The sequence below is a fragment of the Cinclus cinclus genome, chromosome 1 (assembly GCF_963662255.1).
Source record: "Cinclus cinclus chromosome 1, bCinCin1.1, whole genome shotgun sequence".
Classification (NCBI taxonomy): Eukaryota; Metazoa; Chordata; class Aves; order Passeriformes; family Cinclidae; genus Cinclus; species Cinclus cinclus.
The window spans coordinates 49,672,175-49,682,509 of NC_085046.1; the positions used below are offsets into that span (position 1 = coordinate 49,672,175).

Genomic DNA, 10,335 nt, shown 5'->3' on the forward strand with positions numbered 1-10,335 from the left:
GGCACATCAGTACAGAGCAATTTTACTACCAAGTTATTTAGCCATGTCTGTAACAGATCTGGACTGCAGAGCTGTAGAAACATGAACAGTCAATCTGTTCTTGTTCTAGAAGTAGTTCTATTGAAAAACCTACAACTCTTACAATAAAACAGCAATTACTCATGTAGATAAGCTCAAAAACATCTCTATAATTTTCCAATCATTATATTTTCTTACTGAAAATTCTCCTTTATTAAGCAAGGGAAACTCAGTGGTCTCCATAACTAACCAAAAAACTGTAGTTTTAAGTTCGCATGCTTGTATAGATTATAATTTGTAACCAAAATGTTGGTTCCACTCTTAAATGTTGGTTCCCACAACTGCTTCTTTACATGGAGATAAGCTTGAAAAATAAAGATAAGTAAATATTTCTATTAGTGCAAGAGCTCAATTGTTCAAGAGTACTCTTACCTAAAAAACATGCTAGCACCTAAGTATTCTGTTTAAAATGAGATCATGTATTCCTAAAGCACACGCAGAACTTCCAAGGCCAAGTTTTCCATACTCTTCTTTCTTCCAGGTCTGTGCAGCAGGAAGACTGTATCAACCTGCAGGCTGCTATGACTGCCTGTGCACATCCTCTTGATATCCCATTCAAGTGGGACATCTGCCCTGTCTTCCTTCTGATGCACAGAGAGAGACCCTGTTGAACAGCATGGGAAGCACAACATCAGAGTTGGTAACACACTGACCTCTTACTAGGAAATCCTTCACTTCATGTTCATAATACAAATATTTGATGTTGAGAGTGGTATAAGTGCAAGTGGAGTATATTTAAAGGCTCTTTCATTCACTAGAATTTTATGGGGCTTTTGACTAGTTAAAAAAATTGAAAAAAAAAAAAAATCAAACTTCCGTGGCAAGAGAGAAGATTCCAGGTAGTCCCAATTCATGAAACCACTGGCACCTGGGAAATGACTCATCATTAAGTTAGGCTCTACTGAAGTATCTGTAACTACACAAAACTAGGCACTACCTAAGAAACATAACAGGTGAAAAGCAGTACTCTGAGATCTTAGCATGCAAGTTGTAGGATAACACTTTTTAAGCTAAGTATCTGAGAACTTTCTCTAAGAACTCAGTATTGTTTTCATAATAATACATCTAAAATCCAAGAACTTGCACCAAGACTACAAATAAGTTAAATCAAAAAAGAGGCACCTCCAAAGCAGTATTGAAATAAGGGTGTGCATCCACTTAGCTTAAATTAGCTTAGGCTATTTAAATTAAAGCAACAGTTTGAGTAACAGCCCTAAGTTTTAAGGCCAGTTCAAATCAGCATACAAAGGAGTAGGGTGGAAGAAAAATTATTTTGTTAAACCACTACCACCACAATTTTGTCAGCCAAGGAGGAGAACACACATGCCTAATTCAGGTCCCTAAACTAAGACTGTCTTCTACAATGACCCCTGGATAAGCAATGGAAAGTTTACTCCAGAGACACTGTTAACACAAGGCACTGAACCAGGATTCTAGAGTTAAGTGTACAAATTACTTCCGAGATCAAATGTGTTCACTATGCCTCCATGAGGGAAGTGTGTCCAGTGTTTAAACTGCACTTCAAATATGTGGTGTTGAGGCGACTGCGAAATGTAACCAACCTTAAGAACCAAAGCAACTAAGACAGTACAAAATAAGAAGTTGGACAACAAATACTGAAAACAAGAAGCTACAAAGCAGATGGAAAAGACTTCTTTCTGGTCAAGTCACCATCAGAAACACAAAATGCTGATGCCACATGAACACCTAATTATCAACATACAACATTACAGCAGTTCATTGTCAGTAAAATCTATGTACCGTGGTACCTGTATAGTATCTTACTACTTCTCCAAAGAGGAGACATCCCAAATACATCCCATATGAACTAAGTACCAGTTCAAAATGTGGTATTACAAACATGATTTGGCCTAAATCAAGCTATGTAGCTACTAGGTATATTTCCAGCCCGTGTGGACCATTCCTCCCAGTCTGGCCAAAAGGTTTTCCAATACAGAGCTTTTTCTCCCTGAGCAGCATCAGTGCATGTGTCTGTATTAAGGCTGTGGTATGTGATTATATATGAACACATATACCAAGGGAAAGGTTGCTGAGGGAGTCAATAAAAAATCAAAATAAAATAAGATTAAACAAGTAAGTCATCACTGCCCTTCCAGTGTTTAACTACACCAGCTGAAACCAGAACACAAGTATTCAGATAACCTAGGATAAAATTCCTTTCCCCTCAAAGGCATAGCTAGAGGATTTAAATACAAAGTAGGGGAGATAGCATATGAATCTACAAATGAAAGGAGTATGTGCAAAGAAAAGAGTACTAGGTGAGATCACAAGGAAAGTTTTAATGACAAGAAAGTAAGACCAGAAGGGCAAAAAAGCATTAAGAAAATGGTTACTGGGAAGAAGAAAACTGGAAGGGGAAAGGTAACAGAAGGATAATGACGGTGCTGGAATAGAACTTCAAGAGGAAACAAGAACAATGTCCCAGTCAGGACACAGTTAGCTTGCAGTGGCAAAGTTACTGGGAAACAACTGAGCTGGTTATTCAAAACAACAAAAAATTAAGGACTAGTCATCTGGATAGAGACAATAAATACACAAACAGAAGGTTACAGGGGGCACCTCCACTGGTAAGGCCACAACAGTAGGTGGCAACAAGGGGAAGCCTGACGCACAGTCCTTGAGAGCAAGAGAAACGTAGAGAAGTTGACAAAGATGAACCGAGACAAACATCTCCCAGCCACGACGATATCTGGGGCAGTAGGGAATGTCTCTAAGTACAGTCAAAAAGCTCCTAGACAGACCTGAGCGCTACTAGGGCTATGGAGATTGCTGGGATACAACAGGGTGAAAGGAAGCAGCACAGAAAGGAACAGGGAGGACAGAGAATAAGTGAACACACCAAAACAGTGCCCGGTGAGGTTACGGACAAAGGCTCACAGAGAAAAAAGAGGGCAGAGGCATGGGACGAGCAGGGCCTGGAATGAGCAGTGGCGGGGCCTGAGGGGAGCATAGCGAGGGCTGCGGTAGGATGGCCCGAGGTCTGAGAGCCGCCGGGGCGGGACGGAAAGGCCGGGGCAGCCACCGAGGCGCCCTGGCCATGCGGGGTCCGCGGTCATAGGGGAAGGCCGGGGAAGGCCGGAGGGAGGGAGGGAAGGAGCGGGCAAGCTCCCCGGCGGCCGGGCAGATCCTGCGGGGCCGAGGCAGCCAGCGGGGCGCTCCCGCACCCCGACGGGGGCCATGCGTTCTGAATGCGCAGTTCACGGCCTGCCCGCTCCCGGCCCGGCCCACGGCTCCCGGGCCAGATCCATGAGTGAGCTGGGCAGCCACTACCGCCGCCCCCGCGCTCCGGGGTCGGGAACGCGTCCGGAAGAAGAAAGGCAAACGGCGGGCCGGGTCCGACCGCCCCTTCCCCCGTTCCCCGCAGCGTGACTCAGTGCCATGCCCCACGCCGCCGCCTATCGCGTCCTGCCGGGTCAGGCCAGCCTGGGCCAGGCCTCGCTGCGACACAACGTCGCGGCCTTCCCGCACTCACCAGCATCGCGCGTCCCGCAGAGTCAGGGCCACGTCCGCCCGCCCCTTCCGCCTCCGCCGGGCCCGGATCCGCCGCCGCCGCCACCTCCCCCCGGCGCGGCCCGGGGATCGCGGAGGCACCGCCCCTCGCAGCCGCCCCGCCCCGGCTCACGGCGGGCGGGGGGAGCGGGTTTGCGGCTGCCCGCGCCGGCGGGGTCCGGTGGGGCGGGGGCTTGGCCTCTGGCTCTGGCTCTGGCTCTGGCTCTGGCTCTGGCTCTGGCTCTGGCTCTGGCTCTGGCGGAGCCTGCCTACCTGCCCGCCCGCATGAGCTGCTCGGCGGGGGAGGCCGCCCGCTATTTCCTTGGCTGCTAGGCCCTGTCCTACCCGGGGGATCGTTGCTCCGATCCCTTCCCAAGTTTGTCCAGTGCTAGAAGATTTGAAGGATGAACCGAAAGACTTGGGAGTGATGTTTGATGAAAAACTCAACATGAGCCGGCAAGTGTGAGCTCGCAGGCCAGAAAGCCAATCGAACTTGGGCTGCATTTAAAGCATTGGACTAACAGGGTGAGGGAGGTAATTCTGCCCCTCTACTCTTCTCTGGTGAGACCTCAGCTGGAGTGCTGTGAACCGTTCTGGTGTCTCCAACGTAAGAAGGACATGGAGCTGTTGGAACAAGTCAAAAGGGGGCCATGAAGTTGATAAAAGGACTGGAGCACCTCACCTATGAACACAGGCTGAGAAAGCTGGGGTGGCTGTTCAGCCTGGAGAAGAGAAGGTTGTGTGGAGTCCTGATGGCAACCTTCCAGTATCTGAAGAATCCTAGAGGGAAGCTGGAGAGGGGCTCTTTGTCAGGAACTGTAGTGATAAGAGACAGAGTAATGGGTACAAATTCAACAAAGGGAAATTTAAGTTAGCTGTTTAGAAGTTCTTTACTGCGCTGGTGGTGAGATACTGGAACAAGAGAGTAAGTTGTACAGGGAGGTTGAGCATGCCCCAACCCTGGCAGTGTTCAAGGCCAGGTTGGATAAGGCCTTGAGCAACCTGGTCTAGTAGGAGGTGTCCTGCACATGGAAGGAGGTGTTGGGACTAGATGATCTTTAAGGTCCATTCCAAACCCTTAATATTCCACAATTTAATGTGTTTCAGGATGACATCAGTAGACATAAGACTTTCCTCCATGCATAGCTAAGCAGCTGCTTCTGTATTTATGAGAAATAGGGGTTTCTAAAGTGCCCTGGACACAGTGAATGGCACCACACCAAGTCTGGGAGCCCAAGTGGATGATACAACTGTGTGTTAACAGTGTGTCTTTGTCAAGTGAGTACTAAACCAAACTGTGAAGCTCCTCTGAGTTATTCATATCAGGATTCATTGCCTTGAAAACTTTGATTAAAGTGTGGCTTTTGTAAGAACATAGACACTGTTATAAATAAGAAACAAAATCTCGATATTTAGCAAAATTTAGATTGCTTTATTTGATATAGACGGAGCAAGCAGCGCTGGGGAACCTGAGGGGTCAGCGCCCACTCCATGCTCCATCAAACCTTGGTTTGCAGCTCCCTTTTATAGTATGGTTTTCCTTGTAGTCTCCGGACAGTTTGTCAAGTAGCCACGTGGTCTTGGTAGATAAGGAACAGTAGATGTGGGGGGTTTGGTTTTAATAGATAGGTTGCGATTGATTACACCAAGGCAGGAAATCTGGTATTGCAAAATCTTTCTGGTTGCAATTGATTATACAAAGGCAGGAAATCTGATTTTGCAATATCTTTCAGGACGTGGGAAACCCCCGTTTTACAAATTGGTATCAAATACAATTTACTAAAAAACACAATATTCATAACAGGGGGATTTAAACAGAATGATTTAATCATATATATTTTTCTCTATCTAATATCCATGCTTCATTTCAGACCTTAGTATTCTGGCTTCTACAAACCCCAATGCTTTTATGATTAACACAAATCTTTTATCAATTATCACAACATCTTTCTGTAATTGTGAGTTTCAGAGTAGTAACAAGACAACTTGGAAACAACACTGGGGAGAGAAGAAGAGGGTAGAAATTGAAAGAAAGGAAATTACATTGGTCTGCTGTGAGCTGCTTGGAAGATGTGTGAAGGTATTTGGCCTGACTTATTGAGGGATACACAGTTACGTGAACCTATTTACAATCTGCAAACAAATTTAAGCAAAACTACCTACTCTAGATGACTTTAATATATGAGGATAAAACATGAACCTCCTATCAAATTTGCAGCACTTGTATGTGGATTGAAAGTGGGGCAGTTATTTTTTCTTTCTAAGAGTATGACATAGATGATGCAAAATCACACCAAAATTAGGACATATTTCAGGAGAGTAGTATTTTGGAGTCAGTTCTGTCTTATTTATTCCTGAAGACTGGAATTATATTGCTGGAGCAGTGTTGTGAAGGAAAAGAACAAGGTTTATAAAAGATGTCATAAAAAGTTCTTATCCTTTACACTAGTATCAAGAGTTAAACCCATGAAATTCAGTACCTTCATGGGAAAGGCAGGAGAAATGGGGAATCAATAGGAAGAAACAGAAGATTTATTTTCTTTGCAAAATGCTTCACTTGCATTCTGGTTCTACCAGCTCTTCACCTTTTCTAAAAATTTGCCTTCTCAAAGCTAATGGTCCTTAGTCATGTTAGTGCTGGAAAAATTATTTCCCTGTATAATAATGCCTTCCTATGGCCCAGCCTATTGAAGTGGACACAAGCAAAGTCAGTGGAAAAGCTCTTGCAGTGAAACAGTGCTGACTAAGGAGCACAGTCTAATTAGGAGCTAGTTTAATGTGTAGCAGGGACACGGTCTCAGTTGGCTGGGTGGCATCACAACACTTATATTAATTTTGCCTATGTAGATATACTTTGCAAACACCATTCCTAAGCATGACTAAATTTCTGGTTTGTTGACATACATGAGTTGTAATAGAAGAGAGTTTGTGTGTGTCAGCACCAGCATGGCTAGTTCTGTGTGGTGTGTTAAAGACTGGGGCAGTGAGGGCAAACAAAATAGTCTGTGTGGGACAGAAACCAAATCCAAAGGAGGGTGGACTGATCATGAAACATAGGGACTGATTTTTCACTCTTGAAAAGTTAGGCTTTGGTGCTGTATTTTACAGCAGTTGTCTTTGCAAGAGGTAAAGGCATCATTGATTTAAAACCTGAAACAAGGGGACAATAGAGCTATAGATAGCAAGAAAGAAAATGACAGGAAGGGAACAAACTAAGGGGAGAATGAAGGATTGAATTGGCACCATCTTGCACTAAACTATTTTTTTTTCTTAGCTTTTGTGATTAACCTCAGTACAAGCCTGAGATCTGGCAGTTTGGAGTGTTGAAATTTGTTTTTCCCCAGGGCTGCATTATGCTTTGTGTTCACTTTATAGAGGCAAGGCACAGTTCTCTGATTTTATTCATGATAGTGGCAGCTAAGTTGACACTCTTAAAAGGTAGGCCATAAAAAATCCTCACTAGACAATTTGGACATGGTGCATAACATGGTTCCATACATCCATTGAAAGAATTCCAGCAGCAGGATGATTGGTCACAGAGAGAAAAGGGAATTGAATGCAGGGAATTGGATACCAAAATACCTATTACCAAATTATGCATATCAGGATGGCTAATGCATTTTAAATTGTCCAATGGAATTTATGTACTTTGTATGAAAGGACAGAAGCTTCCACTAGTGACTGAGGTAGCCAGAATTTCAAAGACAGACTTCATGAGAGAAATCCACTCTTTTTTACTAAAATGAATTTGTGGTGCTGCTGAGAGGGGCCTGTTTTCAAAACAACTTACAGGTCTCACACTTGTTGCATCAGCATGATGATGAATCAGCATACACTAAGCAAGAAAATTATCATGACAATGTTTGCTGTCAGTTTAAGTAGGTAGCTCCCTCAGCAAAGAAGAAAAGCCTGAGTCATTCAAAGACACAGAGTTGCAGAGGCTGCTAGTTTATTACTACTCTCAGGAGTCTGAGCTGATTTGGAGGGATACTAGTTACATATGCAGTGACGGTCTGAAAACTGTAATTATGTCACCCCCTCTGTACAGACGGGAGGACAGGCTTGGTATAGGCAGGATAGATGACGACCAGATTTGGTAAAGGTTGCATGGCTGTATTGGACATCTCTTGCTTTTTCAGGCAGATCTGTTTTCCTCAGTGTTTTGGTCAAGAATGTTTGGCTAAGCACCTAAGTGGTGGTTCCCCATTTAAATGCTTTATTCCTGCTTTGGAGCTGAGCAGTCTGCTTCCTACCTCTGAGAGCCTGTGTTTTCGAGCTAGTGAGAGGCTGCAGGCATGTCTTTCCTCTTACTGTTTCTTCTTGGGAGGGTTGCAAGCTAAGGTACAGGAAATGAAAAACAACGTGTTTGGGAAAGGGATATATTGTTGTGTACAGTATGTGAGCAAATTAGCAATTTTTTCAGCTTTTTTGTTGAATAGAAAATTTGAGTTCCAGAATTTTCCATGATTGCTTGCAAATCAGTCTTGGGCTGTTTGTCATGCACATTTGTATAAAGTTACTTTGAAGAGATACCTTCTGTGCTTCCAGATTCAAAGGTGCCCAAAAGAATCTGTGAATGGCAGATGATAGTCATTGCTCTGCTGCCTCTTGCGCTATGAACCTTTGTGGGAAGGTGAAAAACATTTTGCAGAGATCACATTGTTCTTCAGAAAGGCCAGTCTCTGGATGTGTCAGACAGGTAGTACCAGGCTTCTATATTGAATAAAAAGGCAGCCTAGGAATGCTCACAAACGTGGTAACCTTTGGCTAATCTGCTCCTTTTATAAGCACAAGCCAATCTTTTAATTGTCCAGCCCTCTGACTGCATGGCCAGCAGGAGTGATACAGTGTGTATACGTAGGTGTGTATAGAGGGCAGAGGACTGCAGCTCTCCTCAAGCCTTCTGGTTTTTTCTCTTCTCTGACAGGTTTTCTGTCACCTGGATGATTGAATTTTTTAGAGGTTTGCAGCAGTCTGAATTCCATCATTAGAGCAGAGAAGATAAACAGAGAAAATAAAATTTGAGTTAGAAGGGAGCTACAGCCATATTTTGCTCCATGAGCACTTTGGCCTAATCACTTCTACCACTTATGATCTCAAATTAGGATGTGGAGATATTATGCAGAATATGATAACAAGAAGTGAAGCATCATGGCCTATCCAGAGCAAAGACAATTAATGTCTCTTTGGGTAGGAGATGAGCAAATATTCACCTTGTTCTCAACTTTAGGATATTTAAATTCCAAAATGGAGAGTATTCATACATTTAAAGGCAGACATGCTCTGGGAATTCATAATAGAAAAAAGATGGTGGTAGTTTTTTTGTTTGTTTGGTTGGTTTTTGTTTTTTTGTTTTGTTGTTTTTCTTTGCAATCATTTCTAGACTAAAATATTTCAATCAAAAATCTACCAATGCGTCTGCTATCTACTTTGGTAAATAATGTACTTATTCACCACCTTTTCTTTTTCCATCCTGTTCTTAATAGGGCTGAAGGTTTTTCTTTGGCCTGAGATCCAAGACTTGGCATTGGTTTAACTTGTTAGAGCTCTCTCTTTCTAGGAGTTTTTGCTGACTGAAAGACAGCCTTGGCTATGCTTCTCTTCTTCCTTTTTAAAATTTTGAGTAGCAGCTAATGCTGCTAATGTAGCAGAACTCTAAGTTTCATTGATCTTTGGTAAAGCTAGTATTCCTTTTTTTTGTTTTCTGTAGTTATTTGGTATTTTGTGATTAACAGGCAGCCATTCACAGACACAGCATGTGTAACAAAGGAAATTGATGTTCTGTATGAACATTTTTCATAGAGGAACACTGCTGTCTGGGCTTGTTTCTCACTCTATTTTTACCTGAGGGAGGGAGAACAAGGAAGAGCAGTGTCTCAGGAGCAAGCCACAGCTCAGCTTTTCACACTCAGCAGATTTAAAACAAGAGTTTATCCATACTGCATTCTTCCTCAGGCTGAAACTTCAGACTTTCCAAGGCTCACTTTCATTGGTTTGAGCCCACTGAGATGCTTCACAGGACACATTCTCTTGTAGGGTAATTAGATTCTCTCTGATCAGCATTGGGTCTAGCCTCTAGAAACATAATTCCTAAAAGCAGGAAGGTCTAATAAGGAGCATGGCAGAATATTTTTCATAGTGTATTTAAATACTGACAAGCTTCTGATTTTTCCTTCAGTGCCATGATACTTCACAGTTTATGTGCTTAACCTTATGGTTTAGGTCTTGTAGAGTTTTTAGTCAGAAAACAGGTGAAGGGAGTATTTGTATGCTAACTTCTTACTAGCTTGACAGGTAAAGCTAGTGAATTGTAATATATTAAATATGTGGGTACAAATTGCAAGAGGGGAAATATAAGTGAAGTACTGGGAAAAAGTTCTCTACTGTGAGGGTGATGAGGCACTGGAACAGGTTGCCCAGGGAGGTTGTGGATGTCCCAACGCTGGCAGTGTTCAAGGCCAGGTTGGATAAGGCCTAGAGCAACCTCATCTAGTGGGAGGTGTCCCTGCCCCTGGCAATGGGATTGGAACTAGATGGTCTTTAAGGTCTCCTCTGACCCCTTAATATTTTGATTCTAAAACAATCCTGAAGAGAATGCTTTGTAGTAAGTTAGTGTGTTATCTGTACGTGTCAGTGCATGGCATCAATGTAAGATGAATATTGGCAGGAATGGTAAGAAGACAGGTGGTTTGTGTCATCAGGAAATCAGATGATACCTGAAAAGCTGTCTGAAATGTAGCCTTTGCC

The 10,335-nt window shown here is 43.3% G+C and overlaps 1 protein-coding gene across 3 annotated transcripts in view; it reads right to left on the reverse strand.

The window, feature by feature from the left end:
• Positions 1 to 3,601, reverse strand: part of CUL1 (cullin 1) — a 50,095-nt gene extending 46,494 nt beyond the window's left edge. For 2 of the 3 annotated variants that reach the window (XM_062510200.1, XM_062510182.1), the window contains exon 1: positions 451 to 2,844. The gene's annotated coding sequence lies outside the window, so the exon portion shown is untranslated. Of the gene's footprint in view, positions 1 to 450; positions 2,845 to 3,571 lie in introns of those variants that run through there. The other variant, XM_062510190.1, reaches the window with a different exon arrangement.
• Positions 3,602 to 10,335: the final 6,734 nt, after the last annotated feature.